Below are 23,393 nucleotides of genomic sequence, written 5' to 3'. Positions count from 1 at the left end.
TTTGCAGGTTTCCTGCATCTCCCTTGCTGTGTGCCCTAGCCTAAGCTGAAATGAATGCTCTGGCCCTGGTCACTCCATGCCAGTGTGTCCCTGGTCACTCCATGCCAGTGTGTCCCTGGATCTGGAGTGGCAAGACCCAGGGGAAACACTCAACCTTGAGACACAGAAGCCACCTAGTCCTGGGGCAGAGCCTGGGTGCAGCTGCAGCAGCCACCGTTGGTGCCTACTCAAGCAGTGCCCCAGAAGCAGCTCATTTTCAGACAGAAGCTCCTCTACCACAGCTAACTCACCTCATACATACAGAGAAGTCATATGGGCCATGCTTCCCCTATAGGGCGGTTCTATAACAGGGTGGGATTGTGGAGGCTGGGACAGTGATCAGCTATGAGAAAGAAAGAGATCTTGCCCTTGAGGCAGGATAGAAAGAGATCTGGTATAGAGACCTCTGGGTTTCCCATGACTGCCTGTTCATGTACCACAGCATTAGCTTGTGTTAGCTCTTGCGCCACTCATGCCATAGTGTGGCACTGGATCTGGAGCAGCCATGAAGGGGTAAACACTTAACTATGGGCTGTGTCTGAGAGGAGACACAGACACCAATACAAGTAGTGCATGTGACCTCTGCATGCGAATGGGCCCCGCTTCCTTCAACATTCCCCTGTTGTGGGACAAAGGTCCTGGGGTGGGGAGAAGGAAGTCACACACTTACAGTGAACAGAGTCAGCTCAAGCCCAACACTCAGAATTACTGCTCCAGCAACTTGGGGTCATATGTCACCCTGACAGGGCAATGACAGCCACTGAGCAGAGAGAAAGTCTTGCTCCACACCAGGTGCTAACCCTAGACCATCCATCTCCAGCTCCACTCCCTACCAAGGTGATAGCTGCTAGAAAAGATGAGGAAAACTTTGGCTGACATCTACATCAAACCAGCTTTTCCACTAAAGGCATTGGGCACATGAAGTATGCACAGCGATGCTCCCACATAAAAGTAACTCTTTTAGACCTGCATTAGGTAACTGTTTCACTTAAATTCATAGAGGCAGAGAAAGTTAAGTAAAATGAAAAGGCATAGAAACTACTCTCAACTGAGAGAGCAAGAGAAAAGCCCCTGAAAAAAATAAATAATGAAACAGAAATAAAAATTTACCAGAGAAAGAATTCAAAATGTTGGTAAATAAAATTGTTACTTAAATCAGTAAAAAATGTTAAAAAAAATTGTTACCTGAATTAAGAAAAACAATTGATCAAATGAAATAAACTTTAAAACAAAGGTTATAAAAAAGACAAAGATGTGCATTATATAATGATAAAGGAATCAATAGGAGAAGTAGACCTTACACTCATTAACATATTTGCACCCAATACAGGAGCACCTAAATATATAAAGCAAATACTAACAGACATAAGGAGAGAAACTGACAATACAATAGTAGTAAGGAGCTTTAACACCACACTTACATCAATGGACAGATTATCCAGACAGAATATCAATAAGGAAATAGTGTTCTTAAATGCCACAGTAGACCAGTTGAACTTAATAGATAACTACAGGACATTACATAGAAAACATCAGACTTGACATTCTTTTGAAATGTACATGTAATGTTCACCAGGATAAATCACATGCTAGTCCACAAAACAAGTCTCAACAAATTTAAGAGGATAGAAAGTATATCAAGCATCTTTTTTTCTGACCACAATGGTATGATACTAGAAATCAACTGCAGAGAGAAATATGGGAAAAGAACAAATGTAGAGACTAAATGATACACTACTAAAAAATCAATAGGTCAATGAAGATATCAAAGAGGAGATCAGAAAATACCTTGAGACAAATGAAAACATAACACTCCAAAATCCATGGAATGCAGCACAAGCATTTCTCAGAGGGAAGTTCATAGCAATACAGGCCTTCCTTGAGAAACAAACAAACAAAAAAATCTGAAATAAACAACCTAAGCTACCACTTAAAAGAATTAGAAAAAGAAGAACAAGTTTAGCCTCAAGTTAGCAGAAGGAAGGAAAACATAAAGATCAGAGAGGAAATAACAAAATAGAGGTTAAAAAATAGAAAAGGTCAACAAAACCAAGAGCTGGTTTTTGAAAAGATTAATGAAACTGAATAACTTTTATCAGGCTTACCAAGAAGAAAAGAGAGAGAATCCAAATAAAATAAATAAAAGAAGAAAAATAACAATTGAAACCACAGAGATACAAAAAATGGTAAGAGAATACTATGAAGAGTTACATGCCAACAAATTGGCCAACATAGTAAAAATGGACAAATTTCTGGAAACATACAACCTACCAAAACTGAATTAAGAAAAAACAGAATTTGAACAGACCTATCACAAGTAGTGACATTTAATTTGTAATCAAAAATAAAAAAACTTCCAGCAAAAAAAATTCTAAGACTAGATGGCTTCACAGGGGGATTCTACCAAATATATAAAGATATCTATCTTCTTAAACTAGTACAGAAAAATGAAGAGGACAAAACATTGTCAAATTCATTTTACGAGGCCATAATTACCTGATTTCAAAACCAGACAGACCACAAAAAAAAGAAAATTACAGCCCAATACCTTTGATGAATATAGATATAAGAAAATAAATTAAACAATATATAAAAATGATCATACACCACAATTAAGTTGTATTTATTTCAGAGGCACAGGAATGGTTCGACATTCTCAAGTCAATCAAGGTGATACACCACAGTAACAAAACAAAGGATGACAATCTCATGATCATCTCAATAGATGCAGGAAAAGCATTTGATAAAATTCAACATTCATTTATGATAAATAATCTCATCAAAGTGGTTACAGAGGGAACATATCTTGACCAAATAAAGGCCATTTATGACAAATTTATGGGCAACATCATACTCAATGGTGAAAAGCTGAAATTCTTCCCACTAAATTCAGAAACAAAACAAGGATGTGCACTCTCACTACATCTATTTACATAAGTAATGGAAGTCCTAACCACAGCAATCAGAGAAGGAAAAGAAATAAAAGTCATCCAAACAGAAAGGGAAAAAATAAAATTATCACTATTTGCAGATGACATGATACTTTATATGGAAAACCCTGTCTCCACCTGAAAACTATTATAACTATTCAGCAAAGTTGCAGGATAGAAAGTTAATATATAAATATCAGTTGCTTTTCTATACACTAATACTAAACTGTCAAAAAGAGAAAGTTAAAAAAACATTTAAAATTGCATCAAAATGTATAAAATACTTAGGAATAAACTTATCCAAGGAGGTAAAAGACATATACTCTGAAAATTATAAAACATTGATGAAGGAAAGTAAAGATCATAGAAAAAAATGGAATGATATCTCATGCTCTTAGAAGAATTAATATTGTTACAATGGTCATACTACCCAAAACAATCTATGGACTTAATGCAACTCCCTATCAAAATATCCATGACATTTTCTACAGAACTAGAACAAATTATCCTAAAATTCATATGAAACCACAAAAGCCCCAAATTGCCAAAGAAATCTTGAGAAAAAAGAAAACAGAAAAGCTGAAGGTATTGTTGTCTTTCCAGACTTCAGACTATACTACAAAGCTACAGTAATCAAAGCAGCATGGTTTTGGCACAAAAACTGACACATAGATCAGTGGAACAAGATAGCCCAGAAATAAACCCATGCACTTATGTTTAATTAATCTAAGAAAAACAAGGCAAGAATATACAAAGGAGAAATGACTGTATCTTCAACAAGTAGTGATGGGAAAACTGGACAGCTACATGTAAAATAATGAGATTAGAACATTACCTCACACTATATTCAAAAATAATCTCAAGGTAGGTTAAAGACCTAAATGTAAGATCTGAAATCATAAAACTCTTAGAAAAGCACATAGGTAGATCAACATTTGACATAAATTCTAGCAGTATTTTTTTGTTCCCATCTCACAGGCAGAAGAAACAAAATAACAACTGAAACCACAGAGATATAAATAATGGTGAGAGTACTATGAATGCAAATCTCTATGAAAATACCTATGACTTTTTAATGTATTTTAAAAGTAAACAACTGGGACCTAATTAAACTCAAAAGCTTTTGCACAACTAAGGAAACCATCAACAAAACAAAAATACCACCTACTAAGTGGGAGAAAATATTTGCAAATGATAAAAATGCAGAAACAGCATGTACAACTCAATATCAAAAAACAAAACAAAACAACAACCCTGTCAAAAAATGGGCAGAAGACCTGATAGATATTTTTCAAAGAAGACATACACATGGGTAATAGGCACACAAAAAGATGCTCAACATCACTAATTATTAGAGAAATGCAAATCAGAACAACAATGAGAGAGCATCTCACACCTGTCAGAATGGCTATCATCAAAAAGTCTACAAATAACAAATATTAGAGAGGATATGGAGAAAAAAGAACCTTTTTACACTCTTGGTAGGAATGTAAATTATTGTGTCCACTATGAATCCACAGTACATAGATTCCTTAAAAAACTAGAAATAGTAATGCCATATGATCCAACAGTTACATTCCTGGATATATATCCATAAAAAATGGAAATACTAATTCAAAAAGATACATGAACCTCAATGTTCATGTCAGCACTATTTACAATAGCCACAATAGGGAAGCAACCTAAATGCCCACCAAGATATGAATAGATAAAGAATAAGTAGAAGGTGTACATGGACTATTACTCATCCATAATAAAGAATGAAATTCTGCTATTTCCAGCAAGATAGATGTATCTAGAAAATATTATGCTTAGTGAAATAGGTTGGACAGAGAAGGACAAATACTATGTGATATCATTTATATGTGAACCTAAAATGAATAAAAGTGAATGTATATGCAAAAGAAAAAGAACTCACAGATGTAGAAAACAAACTCATGGTCACCAAAGGGGAGAGGGAATGGAGGAGGGGAAAATCAGGGATATGAATTAAAAGATACAAACTTCTATGTACAAAATAGATAAGCAGCAGAATATATTTTGTTTTATTTAAATTGAAATATAGTCAGTTTACTATGTGTACAATGTGTTAATTTCTGGTGTGCAGATAATTGATTTAGTTTTTATATATACACACACACACACACATATATACACACATACACACACACACACACACACACACATATATATATATATATTCCCTTTCATATTCTTTTCCATTATAGGCTATTACAAGGTATAGGATATATTTTATAGCACAGGGAATTATGACCATTATCTTGTAATAACTTTTAACACAGTATACTTTGTAAGAATACTGAATCATTATGTTCTACACTTGAAACTAATATAATATTTAAATCAACAATACTTCAATTTAAGAAAAAAACAAAAAGCAGTTTACTAACATGTCATGTTACATTTACTTGAATATTTATTTAAAAAATACAAGTACTTTTTTACTTTTTAAAAGGTAAAATGAGAACTAAAAACAACACGATTGTATGAGAGAAGGCATTCAATGAGTAGTAACAGCATTCTAAGGAAACTCTCAGGATGAAGGAAAAAACTGAAAAACAGTAGTTCTGGTAGAAAAATGTATGGTTTGTAAATTTTGTAAATGTACTGCCTATCAGCAATGTGTTCTTTTGATTGCTGAGTATTTATCTCATTGTACTGGATATATCATGCTTTGCTTTCTCAGTCACCAGTTGCTAGGTATTTGAGTTATTTTTAATTGTTTTGCTGTTATGAATAATGCTGCTCTATGAACATTTATGTACAAGCCTTTGTGTGGACATGTGCTTTCATTTCTCTTGAGTATATAAACATAAGAGTGAATTTCTGGGCTATGGTAAATTTTTGCTTAAGTTTTCAAGAAGCTGCTAAACTGTTTTCTTAAAGAATGTGCCATTTTACATTATCTCTAGTCATGCACTAGAATTTTAGTTCTTCACATTGTCACCACCCCACTTATTGTCTGTTTTTTTAAAGTCATTTTAGTAGGTCTAAAGTTATATCTCATGACTTTATTAATTACTTATTTATTTATTTTAAAATATGCCCTTTCAAACTATTAAAATCTTTGAGAAACTAGCTGTGACCCCTCCCTAGGTCTCTGGACTCCTAAATCTATAATCTACTGTGTACTGTTATTTAAAAATAATATCATAAATGAACATAATAAATGAATTAGCCATAATTCTTTCATTGATTCATCCATTCATTGATTCATTCATTCAACAATGATTAAGTGAATACCTACAATAGATCAGGCAAAGTTCTAGGATAAAATGATGAATTACTATGATTCTTGCCCTCAAAGACTTGTTTAACCTAATTGGAAACATGGACATAGATAGTTAGAGTTACAATACAATGTAATAGATGCAAAGAAAGTACAAAACATTATACAAGTTCTGGTCTAGTTAATCTTAATGTGTCAAGGCCTTTAAGTTTCTATACACATCTTTCTCATATGCTCAAGGTTGATTTCTAACAGTAAGGGAATTAGGTTGGAATGAGATAGCAGCTGACTATTGTAGGCTTCATATTTCACATTACTTTAGTCCATTATCAGGGCTGCTATCTAGTTCAGAACTTGATATGCTGAAAACACCCTAGTTTCTGTTCTTGAATCTTAAAGTAGAAAGATCAGATACTATTTCCATTAGTTGTCCATCTAAGGATACCATATAGGCTATTCCCTTGATAGATTTAGTTTCACCACTGTACACTGAGTTTTTCTTAAGTAGGAAGCAGCTGGAATGAAAAGAGTTGAATTACAAGATTCTGAGAACAGTAACACTTATGAGCAATTTGGAGCAGGTAAATGGGGGGTATAACTAAAAGTAGGCTTTCCTAGGATGTTCTTGTGACTTTCTCTCTTACTGTATGCCTACACACAACCACCACTGCTTTCTGCATCCAATAAATGACTAACTTGCACAAAATCCATCTACAGATTTAAAATATTAATAAAAAGACAGTATTCTTGTGATTGATAGGAGTTAACTAAAGTATTTCAGGTGGACATTTAGACATCTTATAAATATCCCTAGGGAAGAAATTCTACAACCTGTTCTATATTGTTCAGAAGTCCTGAAGTCTATGATTTAACATGGAAAATAAACTAGAAAGTTGAATAATTTATATAACTCATTTTAAAAACACATATGACTTAATTAGTTGAATTTTCTAGAGTATAATAGATATGCATTTAAAAATTTTGTGCAGCATGCCATAAAATTATATTTTGTTTGTTAATTCTGTCAATTCACAAGCACTTATTAGGTATGGTGCTATATTGGGCAATATGTTAATTACTGTAGGTACAGTGATAAGAGAGAGATGATTCTTATCTTAAAGGAACAGAATCATTGAAGAGACATATCTGTAAATAGAATTACCACACAACATAATAAGCATAGAAAAAAAGATAAATTCATTATTGGCACAGGAGTGAGGCAGTTATAGGGAAGACTTCTAAAGGAGAGGGTGCTTGAGTTATGCCTTAAATAGTTACTGCTCACTGTGTGGTTTACAGACCAGAGGTATTTGCATCATCTGGGAGGCTGGTAGAACTGTAGAACTTCAGACCCTGCTCTGTGTATATCAAATCAGAATCCGCATTTTAATAATATCTTCTGGTGATTTGTATGACATTAAAGTTTGAGAAGTGTTACCTTAAATTATCCTCAGGAATTCTCAGGTGGATTGGAGGAAAGAAAGAACATTCTTTGAAAGTGGGAACAATATGTGTAAAGGGAATATATTTGGTAGAGAAGTCCTGTAATACTAGATTCTGAGGCAAGGATTTGCATACAAGCAATTTATTTGGGAGGAAGCATTGGTGGGCAAGTGGGAATGAGACGAGGAAGGTAATAATGAACACAAAGAGTATTTTTCCTAACAGGTTACTTCTGTGAGTAGCTAGGGCTCAATCCCTAGGGAAAACCTTGGGAAACAGTGTAGAATATGGCTTGGAGGTTAAACACCAATTTCAATTATTTGGTAGTTGAGATCTTCTTCTAGGCAATGTTAATTCTTCAGAATTTTAGGCTTTCCACAGATGTGGGCCCTATGGATTTTGGTCAACAGAGAAAGCCTTCAGGCAAAGAATTGTAGGTACAAACCAGCAGTTTGATATTCACAGAAATGATGAGTGCAGAGGGGATACTGCTGGGCATCAATGGTGTTGCTATGAGAATCAAACCATGAAACAGCACTACAGGGCTTTCCCCAGGAATTTCTGGTTATTCATCATTCTGGGTGTACAGGAAGTGAGTGTGTAAGTATCAGGATCCTAGATACATAGGAGCTGAATCATAAAGGGCCTTGTGAGGAAGATGTGCTAAGGAAGCTGAGATTCACTTTGTGTGCCACTACATATTTCAAAAATGGAGTATCATAATAGAAATTTCATTTTTGGAAAAATTGTTTTGGAGGCACTTGAGAGGATAGATGGAGTCAGTGATAACGAAGGCAGAAGACCAGTAAGAATTAAGTAATCTTAGATACAGCTTCTGTAGCTAGGGTATCACTGTTAACACACCTGATGAATCAATATCTCTATCAGGCTTCTACTGTGTTCGTAGCATTTTTTCAAGTAGCAAAATACAAAGTTATCATGGTGCTTTTCTTTCTTTTTCTTTAGTGTTAAAATAAAGAATAAGTTAGAAGCTTATGTATGTATTGTATTCAAACTGAAGACCAGTCAATGTATTAGTGCCATTGCTGACTATTATTAAGTGTTCGTATGTTCAAATTCAACATGGATTTGTACATTGCATAGGTCTTCAATGCCCTACCTGCCTATTGTCATTCTTTTTTTTTTTTTAATAGAACAAGTAGTTCTTCTGAGAGCACAGGACACTAATTAAACTAATAATTTTATTTTTTTAATCAGAAGAACTTTGTCAGTCCCCAATTAATCTTGATATTTGACCCCCTCATAGATACTAGTCACATTTTATTTATAATCATTGCCACATCTCCTATAATAAGGATTTCTTAGTTTTTGCTATACTCACTCACATCAATGTGTTGCCTAAAATTTCTCTTAGCTAAGATAGGTAGAATACTTTTTTTCTTAAGCCAGAGGAATGCTGATTTGTGTCCTAATCCTTCTGAGATTAATAAAAAAAATCTGTGCTGTTAAACATGAAAGAAATACTTTCTATGCCAACTCAAAACCCTCATTTTAATGTTGTGGTTGCCTGGACAATGTTATGTATCTAAAATGTCATGTTTTCAGACTTTGTTTCAGTCCCTGAAGTGTACTGAATGTCTCATTCTGTATTCTCCATTACTGACCTCATTATGAAGACTTGATGTTGATTAAAGTAGTCATTGACTTTATGAAGCCAAACTCCTTTTTTTACCTTAATATCAGCTGAGATTAACTTTTACCCCTAATTCTTAATTTGCATCCTTTACAGTTTTGTAATTTGGGGAAAAGAATAAGTATCTGTGATAGCTTTACCTTTTATAAAGAGAAGAAAAATAGTCTGGATATTGATGAAAGGATCTGGAATAGTGGTCCTTTTTTCCCACAATTCCTAAATTTCCTGTAACTTTCCACTCTCTTTCACTCAAGCCCTCCTTTACTGCAGTTACTCAGTGTTTATGCTGGAGGCATTATGGGTTAACATTACTGCTGTGAACATTTTCCATTTAATTTTAAAGTTCCAGTGTTTTGTGACATTAAGATTGTTATCAGAACTCAAAGGTCAGTGAGTCAAAGAAACTGGAGCATAACATATTTTTCTTCTACAATTTTAGAACATCATATTTATTTTGAAGACCAGGAAATCTAACCTCCTTTCTCTCTTCTCTCAATGTTGATTGAGCTTTGAAGTCTTTAATTTTTTCAGTACAATTTTTAATATTATTGGCCAGCCTTACACTTGGCAAAAAATATTTCCCCTTCTTTATTACTTTTACTGAAGTGAGTACTTTTGGACATCTGTAGGTCGACTCTTTGTCATGAACTGATAACAGTGGGGCATCTGCACTTTGAAAATAACTCTACATCAAAGGAAGTCTAATAGCAAATGTTTGGAAGGAACATGAATCCTTCAAGTCCCAGGTAGGCATTCTATAGAATCTGAGAAGCTGATCTCTCAGGAGAGGAAAAACACTATGTTCTCACCCAGTCATCCTCTACTGCTGCTCAGGACAGCACAGACATACTCTGGTGAAAGTCAGCTTTTGCCCATGTGAAGGGAGATTGGTTGAAAAATAAAACACTTTAGGGTGAAAATAGGAAAAAAGATAAATGGAAATAATTGTGAAAATGGAGTGATTTTTAAATGTTAGCAATTATAAACTAAAGATGGCCCTTTGAACTGTATATAAAATGGATTTTTTTGTATGTGGTTACTACTTTTACAGTTGAATAACCACTATTTAAATAGAATCTTCACTGAGGCAATTGATTTAAACATCTCATTTTTGGAGTCATCATTTTTTCTTGTTAAATTAAAACTCCTTAGAATGATTGCTGTAGAGTGATAGATGATCAAAGAAACCATAATAGGGAATGTACTCAGAGAAAAAAAATAAAACACTTTGATAATGTAATACTAATGAAGAATGGATGAGAATCTCTTTAATCAGCTTCAGATTTTCTCTTGTTTGAATCACAGAGTTGGCATTCAGTTGGTAAGTTTGGGATGATGTAACCTAGATGCAGTTTTCTGAAGATTTATTCTTCCCTTCACTTAGGAGAATTACAACAAGCCAATTATCCCTTTACCAATGGTATTTATTCCATTGTCATGTATACATCTTAGAAATAATGGGAGAATGCTATGATTCATGTCTGTGATGGAATTTTAGTCACCTGGTTTTAAGATTGCCCATTAGTGTAGACACTGCTGGCGTCACACTCACAAGGAGCCCTAGTTCCTTGTGAAGACTCGTTGTGAGAGTTTGCCATTGTTACCCCAGCATTACTCAAAGTTCTTGTTTTTGTGAAGCAGTGTAAAGCAGAATTGAATTCTTAAATAACTAGACATACTACATAAAAGATGATTACTCTTGTTGAAAGACTCCTAGAAGCTTTATCAAATTTTTAGTTAAAAAATCTCAGAAGCCCTTGTTTTGGCTGTTTGAACTAAGTCATTTCTTTTGGGAATATTAATGACTTCATGGTAGAAGGAGAAAAATGAGGCACTTGCTTGCCTGATTATGGAAGAAACATTATGTTTGAGAATGAGAACCCAAAGGTAATTACCTCTCTTGAGGAGAAAAGGGATATGGCTCTTCGGCACATTCCACAAACCAATTAATTATCTTAGCAAAACAAATTACCTTAGAAATGCTACTTTACATGAAATACATAAGCTCAGATTTCGGAGACAAATTTTGTCTTAACTTTTCTGTTTCTGCTTCCCTACTATCTACTCCCATGAGTTTCTCACGTGTAAACAAGAAAATACTTCTTAGACTATTAGCTTGGCATTAGCATGGGTTATGGAAAATCCAGTGATCCAATAATAGTGTGCAATACTATGTGTGTTAATACTCTCAGGACACACAGTAGAGCTGACTGAGGGTTGGATCCAACAGCATACCTGACCTTCAGTGAGTCATCTAGTCATGCTTTGTTGGTTTCCTCATCTATAAATTGTTGATGGTGATAGTATCTACCTTGCTGACATTCTACAAATATTACTGAAATGGTAGTTGGTTAGCACTTTGAAGGAATGTGCTATTTAAAAAAATACACTTATTGTCATCTCTTCAGGGCATAGAATTCTCCTCACAGTCAGGAGCTGTTGTACTGTACAATGTGTCCTTGAAGCTTTGAAAGAAGAATGTGGAATCCTGGAGGAGGGCTCAAGTTCAAGTATTTAAACCGTGACAGGATAATGTACTGATTTGTAGGTGGGGAATACCACTTTGTATCTGGCAATGGCCACCCACAAATAAAAAGAAATTAAAATGAGTAAGTTATAGCCCCATCATAACCAAACAAAAATTTTTGAAAATTAGTCCAGAAAAGAGCACATATGCAGTCTGTTGAAGGGAATGATTAATTACCCACCCTAACCCTTAACATGTCTTAATTAATACACTAGAAGTGTGCCTAGGTTACTTTCCTATAGTCTACTTAGAGTCAACTCACATTTATGGCCACCAGATACTCAAGGGTTTTCATTAGGCACCATCTTCAAAATTAATAGGCCTCTAGTTTGAATAAGAAATAGGAAACGATGGCTATAAATTAGTGTTATTTCAGTTTTAGTTTCTCTCCAAGATGCTGATGTGTTAAATATTATTTAAGAGTAGACAGTGGGGGCATGGAAAGATTATGCTCCAATTCTGTGACCAATCTGCCTGAAATTCTGCAGCAATGAAAACAGTCATTTTCTTAGAATCCCACAGCCAAAGACCCTCTTTAATAAAATTTCTGCTCATGGGAATAAAATCTTTCTTTTAAAGAAAGTACAATGAACAGAAATAATAGGTCAACATAAAGTGTACTTCAATGACAAGAAATGGTCACTGATAGTCACAAATTGCAACCTCCATTTTCCATTAACAAGTGCACTTTCAGTTTTGAAGCCATTAGTTGTCCATATTCCAGGAATTTTACACCTGTAAAAAGAAAGTATAGAGCCATCTGCCTATGGCAGTTTTAAATAGAATAATAACCTTAGTTCCGTCATTATCAAATCTCGAAGACAGTGGTGCCTAATAATATAATCATCTATTTATGGATTTTCAGAAGTGGTATGCCTTAGTTTATTGTTGTAATTGGCTTGATGTATATTATTTGTCAAATAAATTAAGGAGCAATTCTTATCAAAGTGTCTGCTGGGTCAGTTTAAGGTTTGAATGTAGACCAAGTTGCCCAAGACAACTTTTTTTCTCTCTTCTCTCTCCCTTTTATTTTTATTTATTTATTTTTCCCTTTTAGAATCATTCTCTAGTTTCAAAAATGCTGTTTGGAGCTCAGAAATTCTCCCTTTAAGAAAAGTCTTACAGTAATGTTTTACACAGTCAGTGCTTCAGCTATTCATACCATAACTCTTAACAATCATCTTTCCCACTGTAACCTGTATATATATGGATATATATACAGTCATAAATATGAGTGTGTGTATATATGTATGAGTCTACAGATAAAATGTGAGTCAATAAAATGACAAAAACATACACATTTCTTACCCTAAATGGGCAATTCAGGCCATTATTAGATCTTCAATCACTTAGAATTTATGCTTTTTGGTAGAAAAAGTGAAAGAACAGAAGGCTCTGAAATTGCTCAGCTGTCTGGGTTGACCTGGGAGGCACAGGATTGGGAGTTTGGATACCCCAAAATCTGTGTGTGTGTGTGTGTGTGTGTGTGTGTGTGTGTGTGTGTGTGTGTGTTGTGGTCACTTAGTGGCTTAGAAAACTGTCAGTGCTTACAAGTAACTCCTAAGAACTGTTAACTGATAGCAGTTTGGTATGAATGTGCTCTTAATGGCAGAATTGTTGACACTTGCTTGACTTTTTTTTTTTTTTTTGAGAACCATTTACTCATTTTATTTTTTATTTTTTAATATATTTTTTGAAGTATAGTCAGTTTACAATGTTGTGTCAATTTCTAGTGTATAGCACAATACTTCAGTCATATAGGAACATATGTATATATTTGTTTTTGTATTCTTTTTACCATAAGTTACAAGATTTTGAATATGGTTCCATGTGCTATACAGTATAAACTTGTTGTTTATCTATTTTATACATATTCATTAGTATCTGCAAATCTTTAACTTTCAATTTACCCCTTCCCATCTCCTTCTTCACTATTAACCACAAATTTGTTTTCTATGTCTGTGAGTCTATTTCTGTTTTGCAGATAAGTTCATTTGCCTTTTTAAAAATTGAGTTATAGTCAGTTTACAATGCTGTGTCAATTTCTGGTGTACAGTACAATTCTTCAGTCATACATGAATATACATATACTCATTTTCATATTTTTTTCACTGTGAGTTACTATAAGGTATTGAATATATTTCCCCATGCTATACAGTTTAAATTTGTTTACTTATTTTATAAATACCCATCAGTATCTGCAAATCTTGAACTCCCAGTTTACCCCTTCCCACTTGCCTCCCCTCTGGCAACCACAAGTCTGTATTCTATGTCTGTGAGTCTGTTTCTGTTTTGTATATAAGTTCATTTGTCTTTTTTTTTAATTCCACATATGAATGATATATGGTATTTTTCTTTCGCTTTCTGGCTTACTTCACTTAGAATGACATTCTCCAGGAACATCCATGTTCCTGCAAATGGCATTATGTTATCATTTTTATGGCAGTGTAGTATTCCATTGTATAAATATACCACTTCTTCTTTATCCAGTTAACTGTTGATGGACATTTAGGTTGTCATGTCTTGGCTATTGTAAATAGTGCTGCTATGAACATTGGGGTGTAGGTGTCTTTTTGAAGTAGGGTTCCTTCTGGATATAAGCCCAGGAGTGGGATTGCTGGGTCATATGGTAAGTCTATTCCTAGTCATTTGAGGAATCTCCATATTGTTTTCCACAGTGGCTGCACCAAACTGCATTGCCACCAACAGTGTAGAAGGGTTCCCTTTTCTCCGCACTCTCTCCAGCATTTATCATTTGTGGACTTTTGAATGATGGCAATTCTGACTGGTGTGAGGTGATACCTCATTTTAGTTTTGATTCACACTTCTCTGATAATTAGTGATACTGAGCATTTTTTCACATGCCTATTGGCCATTCATATGTCTTCACTGGAGAATTGCTTGTTTAGGTCTTATGCCCATCTTCACCTGCTTGACTTTTTAAGTAAACCCAGAAAATGAATTTTAAAAATCTGGTGAGTCAGAAGTGGGTGGAAAATGTTATTGCTGTGCTAGAAGTATGCATTTTTATAGGCAAAGGGCTTTTATGTATTTGCCTGGGTTATTTAATAACAATATATTTGGGTTTATAGAGATCATTTATTTATGCTTCTCTGTCTAGAGGTGGAATACTCCATCATATTATATAAACACTGAACAAAATTTGCATGCTACTGTTTTATACTTTTGCAATTTACACACTAAATTAGGAGAAATCTTCATATTAAATGCACCAAGAGATTATTTTGAAGGCTAGCTTTCACATAAGTTAAGACTTAACAGCATACTTTAAAAAAAAAAAAAAAAGAAAAGAAAAACTGTCCCCTTTCCACTCTTCTCCCAGAAATCTGAATCAAGCCCCACTCCATGGTAAAAGTACATTTAATACCAACTAGTCCAGCTGGCAAGGCATCTTACCCTATTTAATCCACAGATACAACCCTGAATTTGAATAACTGTGGTAAACACAGGAATTTTCTAGCAGAAGGTACTGTCATTGCAACTGTAGGCAGTCATTAAATCAAAGATAATTTATGGTTCTTATCATCAAAACAAGGTGTGTGAAACTTTTTGAACTCTGCAATCAAAAAGAATTAAAACTATCCATAATTTTGAATGTTATCATCCTAAAAACTTTGAGGCTTGAGCTGGTGTCTCCATTCCCAGTCACAATGCACTACATAGTTATTATGTTAAAAAAAAAAAAGAAAGAAAATATCTCACAAGCCTTGTAGGCAGAATATAAGGAGAGAAAGTCTTAAAATACACATTTCATAAAACAGAGTCCATCCACCCACAGGACCATGAGTCCTATGGATATAATTGTCATAAAGAAATAAAAACCTTTAAAACATCTATGTGTTATGTTAGGTGCCCCATAAAGCAAAATAAATGGACATATTTCTTATTCTATAAGAAGTTAGAACCCTAAATTGGGAGTCAGAAGAATCATTACTTCCAAACATTCATTCCATCAATTATGCCAAACAGTTATTCTACCTCTCAGACCTTTTCTCAGCTGCTTTGTGAACAGAGTAGACTATATTACTCTTGTGCCTTTCAGTTCTCAGTGTCTTAAAGACAGAAGAGAGTATTTTTACATTGAAATAAAAAAGTAGTTTCAGATTTTAGAGCAACACATATAAAAATAGTAAGAATTTTTTAATGAAAGGAGGGGTAAATAAATGGAAAAAAGAGCAATAAATTCTCAACAATGGTTTTTAAAGATAAATTAAAATTGGCTACTGAAAAAGCTTTTTGAAAATTAATAAAATTCCATGTATCATAGCATTAAAAAGAATACTTAAAATATATTTTAAAAAAGAAATGCAAAACTTTAATATTGAAAAACCACAAAATATCATTGACAGAAATTAAAAAGACTTAAAAATGGAAAAATATCCCACGCTAATGGGTTGGAAGTCTTAATATGATTAACATGACAATACTTCCAATACTTTCCAAATTATTTTACTGATGCAATGCAATCTCTCGCAAAATGCCAATTAGCTTTTTAAGAAATGGGCAAGCTGACCCTAAAATTCATATGCAAATGAAGGGATATATTTGGGAGCATTATTCAAGCCACCACACCCAGCAATTCTACTCTTAGGTATATCTCCAAAAGAAATTAAAATATATGTCCACACAAAGATTTGCACACAAATGTTGATAGCCACATTTTTCATGATAGCTCTAAAGTAGAAACAATAAAATGCCCATCACTGTAGAGTATATAACAAATTGTGGTACTGTCGTATAAGAAATATTTTTGTCCATAGAATAGAATGAGATAGTGAACTTTGAAAACATTTTGCTAAGTGAAAAAGTCTTATACAAAAAGCCATATGCTATAGAATTCCATTTCTATGAATTATATAAATTCTTATAAATCTATAGAGACAGAATAGGCAAATCTATAGAGACAGAAAGGGGGTTAGTGATTTTCAGAAGCTGAGAAGAGAAAGGAATAGGGAATATCTTCTAATGGGATATCTTATCGGGGTGATTAAAGTATTCAAATTAGGTAATGTGATGAGTGTACAACTTTGTAAATATTGAAATATCACTGAATTATATACTTTAAAAAGATAAATGGATAAATTTTGTGGTAATACATGAATTAAATTTCAATAAACTGTATTAAAAAAATGCTTGAGAAAGTGTGGAGAAAATGGAACTCTCCCCCACTGTTAGTGGGAATGTAATTTGGTGCAGCCACTATGGAAAACAGTATGCAGATTCCTTTAAAAGCTAAAAATAGAGTTACCATACAATCCAGCAATTCCACTCCTGGGTATATATCTAGAGAAAACTCCAGTTCAAAAAGATACTACACCCCAATGTTCACAGCAGCACTATTTCCAAGACATGGAAGGAACCTAAATGTCCATCAACAGATGATTAAATGAAGAAGTTGTGGTGTATATACACAATGGAATACTATTCAGCCATAAAAAGTGAAATAATGCCATTTGCAGCAACATGGATGGACCTAGAGATTATCATACTAAGTGAAGTAGATAGGACAGAGAAAGACAAATGCCATATGATATTACTTACATGTGGAATCTTTAAAAAATGAGACAAGTGAACCCTATTTGCAAAACAGAAACAGACTCACAGACATAGAAAACAAACTCATTGTTACCAAATGGGAAAGGGGGTGGGAAAGTATAAATTAGGAGTTTGGGGTTAGCATTTTTGTGTAACTATAAATGTGTATTCTTTGAAAAGAAGTTTTAAAAATTATGAGTGTGTGCATGTGTGTGTGTGTGTGTGTTTCCAAAATTATTCAAAATAATTAGGATGAAAATAGCTTAGCTTGTGTGAAAGTTCTTGGTAAGATGATAGTGAAACAAACATTTCTAATAAGGCATAACATAATAAACTGTAAGAAGTTATTTTTGCCCTTCAAAAGCAAAATTTCCAATAGTGTTACATGTGTGGTAGATCTATTTCCAGAAAAGCAATATATTGTTTTAAAAAGAGACAAGACATATGCGTAGCTAATGATTAATTATAAGGGAAAATAATTTTTGTGTAACCAATAATAGTCAAAAGATACAAAAGGTTAGAAGTAAGATATGAATATATGGATGATCTAAGGGCTAACATATTAATACAGCTACTATAACCCACTAAACTGACTGAATATATTAAGTGAATACTGTTTTGGTTCTCTCATTACATAATAAAACACCCCAAAATGTAGCTAGTAGCTTACAACTACAACAATTATTTATTATCACATGATTCTGGCTCCACTGTGCAGTTCTTTTATTCCATGAATAGTTGATAGAAGCTGAAGTCAACTGAACTCTCAAATGGGCTGGGATGTCTAGAGCAGCTCACTTACTTGGCTGGCAGTTGGAGATGTACGTTGGCTGGGAATTTAGTTGGGGCTGTTGTCCAAGATGTCTCTCTTTTCCTCTATGTAGCCTTTCCCTATGTCTTGTTCTTTTCAAAATACTGTGACTCAGCTTGAATATTAAAAGTTCTAAGTAGAAGCTGAAGATCTCTCAATGCCCAGCTTTGCAAGTTATGTAGTATCTCCTTTGCTGCACTATATTTGTCAAAGGAAGTCTTCAATCTGGCCAGATTCAATTTAGAGTGGTGATGTGTGGTAGTGTCTTTTTTCAGCCAAAGTAATACATACATACAGTTTTTAAAAATCAAACACTGAGAAGGTCTTATATGAAAAGTAATGATTCTCTACATGTCCTCAACTCCCTGCACATCCAGTTTTCTCAAATTCTTTTTATTAATAATTAGCATTGACTTAACTGTTTCCTGAATCTCATATTATTCTTTTTTTGTTTTGTTTTGTTTTGTTTTGTTTATTTGTTTATTTTTCTGGGGCACATTTTCAAGTAATGTCCAGAAAGAGTGTACATGGGACATAATTTTTCAGTCTTTGATTATTTAAAAATATTTTATCCTGTAATCACACTTGGTTGATTTTTTTTGTGGTATAGAATTCTAGATTGAAAATAACATTCCTCCAGAATTTAGAAGGCATTTTTTGACACTTTTTATCACCGAGTATTACTGATAAATTGTCTAAATCCACTCGTTTTCTTGTTCTTTTGTAACTATTACCATGGATATATACAGAGTGGATTGAAATTGTGACCAGCAGATTTGCCTTGCAAAATCCTATAGAGGCCCAAGACTATCAAATTTTTATTATAATAGAATATGGGAACAAGAGATGGGGCTAAAAGGAAAGCATAATAGAAATAATAGCCTCTTTTAAAATGTCCTTTCCTGAATCCCAGAAATCTGTGAATATGTTACATTAAGTGGCTAAAGAGACTTTGCAGATATAGTTAAGCTTGTAGATTCTTAAGATAGGAAAATTATCCTGGATTGTCTGGTGAACCCAGTATAACCACAGAAGTCCTTAAAAGCAAAGAACATTCTCTGGCTTGAGTCAGAGAGATGCCACACAAGGAAAAGACAGAGATGCAAAGCAGGGAAGAGACTCAATCTGTTATGGCTGGAGGGATCCACATGGAAAGAATGAAATGGAATGCAGGTAGCTTCTAAGAGTGAAGATTTTCTTCTAGTTGATAGGCAGCAAGGACATGGAGACTTCATTCCTATAATCACATGGATCTGAATTTAGCCAACAAACTCAAATAGACAGAGCAGATTAAGCATCCAGTAGAGAACACAGCACTTCTAATATGCACTAAAGGCTGATTTCAGCCTTGTGAATTCCTAAGCAGAGGACCCAGCTGAGCCCACCTGGACTTCTGATCTGCAGAAACTGTGAGATCATAAATTTGTGCTATTTTAAGTCACTAAGTTTTTGATGATTTGTTACAGCAACATTGATAACTAATACAGAAGGTCATTAATTGAATTCTGTATTTTAAAAAAATTAACTGTCCTATCTTTTTCCCCAACTCTCTACATGTGGAATACCTGTCAGCAGGATTACTCCCCAACTAATGCCCTCTCCTTCCCAAAAGCACAAATATTTCTCTGAAGAATTAGAACCATCTGGACTGCTAGGATTAGGGTAGAATTAGGAGCTTTGATGTTTCCATATTGGTGGTTTAGGGACCCTCCAGAGAGTTTTCTAGTCTCGTATCTTAAAGAAAAACCTGCCAATCAATAATTCCAAAGGATAAAAATGGTCTTTTCTAGAGTAGTCAAATAAATTTTAGTGTGAAAAAAATGGGTTGGACTACTTTTACTCACAGCACTTCTAACATCAAAAGTGTGGTTTCTTTGTTTTCCTCCTGACACATGTACTGTCTTTTCCAATAACACTTCTCCAACTCTCCAGACACCAACTGGCTATTCTACAATACAATTCCATTCTGACACTAAGAGTTAGTGTCAGACTCCATAGGTTTAAGGGCTCAGTTTCATTAAGACTGCCCTCATCTAAAATATCAGCACAAATATCAAGTCCCCAGGTTACTCACACTTATGTCTGACTTGGTTACAAAGTTGAGGGACTCCCACAACTCTCCTCCTCATATTCAATGATTTGCTAAGACAGCTCATAAACTCCAGGAAACATTTTACTATTACAGTTTACTATAGAGGATACAACTGAACAGCCAGATGGAAATGCACATAGGGCAAGGTCTTGAAGGTTCCCTAGTGAAGGAGCTTCTGACCCTGGGAAGTTGGGGTATTCAACTCTCCTAACACATGGATATGTTGGCCAACTTGAAAGCTCTCTGAATCCATTTGTTTAGTGTGTGTGTGTTTTTAAACAAAGTTCCCATTATATAGGCATAATAATTGATTAAATTGTTGGTCATTAGTGACTGAACTCAATCTCCAGCTCCTCTTCCCTCTCCATCAGTTAGAAGTGGGTCTGAAAATTTCAACCCTCTACTCTTATGGTTGGTTCCTATGGCATCCTGCCCCATCCTGAAGCTAACTTGGAGTTTACTAGTCACCTCATTAGCATAAAATCAGGTATGGTTGAAAAGGGCTAGCTATGAATAAAACATGTTCTTATCACCCCTATACCTTAGAAAATTCCAAAGATTTTAGAAGTTCTGTGTCAGGAATGGGGACAAAGATCAAATACATTCTTCTTATTATGTCACAGAGGCAAACACAAATGATAGAAAAAAATGATCACAGATGAAACAGAAAATTCAGTAAACAGAAAGGAACTTTCTAAAAATTAAAAGAAAATAATCAGTAATAGAATACTAATTTGTGTTCTAGAATTATTTTATAAGATTGCATTGATGATGCAAGAATAGTATACACAATGAAAACAAAAATAAAACAATTAGAAAACATTAAAAAAATCCTTAGGCAAGCAAAATATAATGGTTGAAAGAAAAAACAACAACTGGAAAGTTGGGGAGAAAATTAATAAACTCTCCCAGAATGCTGAAAAACTTCATATCATTGGAATATTTATGAGAAAATGTTACAAGCATAAAAAAACCAAGACAGGAAGCTCAAAATGCACTTAAACAGAGCTTCACAAAGTGAGAACAGAGAATAGAGGGGAGTAAAAGAAATAACACAAAATATTTTCAAAGTTTCATGAAGGATATATGTCTAGATTGAAAGGATAAATACAGACATATAATTTAGACCTTTTCCTGGTCACTCAGGTAGAAAGAGAGAATTTCTCTTAGAGACATATACCTTTGTTGCTATAAAATTTTACATGACTAGGATTGCTTTTGGGGTAAAGTGGTGAGAAAACAGAAGAAAATGGGGATTGCCTCATACTCATGGGACCACAGGGATCACCTCTCTCAGTCCAGAAAACTAGTTTTAGGTATCTGCACTATTGTTCCCACTGCTGCAGTGGAGCTCTGTGTCTGAGGTTCCCCCTAGGGGTAGGGCTGGGAGAGAAAAAGAAAAAAAAAAAAAAACAAAAACAACAACAAATACACATATTCTCTGGAACATAGATGTTGGTTTTCAAAGTTGAAAAAGACAAGATTTCTCTTTGAACTTTTGCTTTGCATGCCTGCCGCGGAGTTCTCCATTAGAACCACCCTTGGATTTAAGCCAGAAGATTAAAAAAAAAAAAAAAAAAGAGAGAGAAAAAATAAAAACAGAAAAATCTTGCCTGTTACTGTTTTCTCTTCAGGTTTTGGTATCCCTTTCCGATTCATCTTTTTAGACTTATCAAAATTTGCTATTTGCATTTGACCAGAAGTTTTGCACATAATCAGTGGCACAGGTAAACAGTAGTGGGCTTATTTCATCTTGGCTGACTATGAAAGTCTAAATCAGCTTTTGATGTTTAACTTCAGTATAAGAAGTCCAGCAGAATATGAAAAATATAAGGCTAGAGAAAAAGGTATAAGATTATATATGGAAATGTTAATTAAGTATTTGAGTCAACAATAATTTAGGTTCAACCTGGCATTTGGGCATGATGTTTTACTTTAGGGAGTAATAAACTCATATATAGGCATACCTCAGAGATATTTGGGTTTGGTTCCAGACACCACAATAAAGTAAGTCACATGAAGTTTTTGGTTTCCCAGTATATATAAAAGTTATGTTTACACTATGCCATAATCTTTTAAGTGTGTCATAGCATTATGTCTAAAAAAAGTACATACCTTAATTTAAAAAATATTTTATTGCTAAAAAATGCTAACTGTCATCTGAGTCTTCAGCGAGTTGTAATCTCTTTCCTAGTGGAAGGTGTTGCTTAGATGTTTATGGCTGGTGACTGATCAGGGTGATGGTTGCTGAAGAATGGGATGCCTGCGGGAATTTCTTAAAATAAAACAATAAAGTTCGTTGCACTGATTGACTCTTCTTTCATGAATGATTTCTCTATAGCATGCAATGGTCTTTGAGAGCATGTTAGCCACAGTAGAACTTTCAGAATTGTAGTGAATATTCAAAAGCCCTATTGCTGCTTTATCAACTAAGTTTATGTAATATTCTAAATCCTTTGTTGTTGTTTCAACAATCTTCAGAGCTTTTTCACTAGGAGTAGCTTCCATCTCAAGAAACCACTTTCTTTGATCATCCAAAAGAAGCAACTCCTCACCTATTCAAGTTTCATCATGAGATTGCAACAATCCAGTCACATCTTCAGGCTCCACTTCTGATTCTAGTTCTCTTGCTATTTCTACCACATCTGCAGTTACTTCCTCCACTGAAGTCTTGAACCCCTCAAAAGTCTTCCATAAGAGCTGTAATCAACTTCTTCAAAAATCCTATTAATGTTGATAGGAATTTTTGGCCTTTTTCCATCAACCACCAGTTGTTCTTGATGGTTCTAAATTGGTGAATTCTTTCCAGAAAGTTTTCAATTTACTTTGCCTAGCTCCATTATAGGAATCACTATGCATGGCATCTATAGCCTTATGAAATGTATTTCTTAAATAATAAGACATGAAAGTTGAAATTGCTGTTTGATCCATGGGCTGCAGAATGGATGTTGTGTTAAGAGGCATGAATACAACATTACTCTTCTCATACAGAACATCTCCATCAGAGCTCTTATGTGATCAGGTACATTGTCATTGAGCAGTAGTATTTTGAAAGGTATCTTTTTTTTTCCCTGAGCTGTAGATCTCAAGA

General features: G+C 34.3%; 1 long non-coding RNA gene across 1 annotated transcript; it reads right to left on the bottom strand.

Annotated features, from left to right (window-relative positions):
* Positions 1-1,383: 1,383 nt before the first annotated feature.
* Positions 1,384-22,502, bottom strand: LOC116660465. Its single transcript, XR_004315999.1, has 3 exons — positions 22,304-22,502; positions 15,176-15,179; positions 1,384-1,395 (listed from the first exon to the last, which is right to left on the bottom strand). It is a non-coding gene; the product is annotated as an uncharacterized LOC116660465 (long non-coding RNA).
* Between the last annotated feature and the right edge of the window lie 891 nt (positions 22,503-23,393).

Source organism: Camelus ferus, chromosome 29 (assembly GCF_009834535.1).
Source record: "Camelus ferus isolate YT-003-E chromosome 29, BCGSAC_Cfer_1.0, whole genome shotgun sequence".
NCBI lineage: Eukaryota > Metazoa > Chordata > Mammalia > Artiodactyla > Camelidae > Camelus > Camelus ferus.
This window is presented reverse-complemented; position numbering and strand designations above follow the sequence as displayed.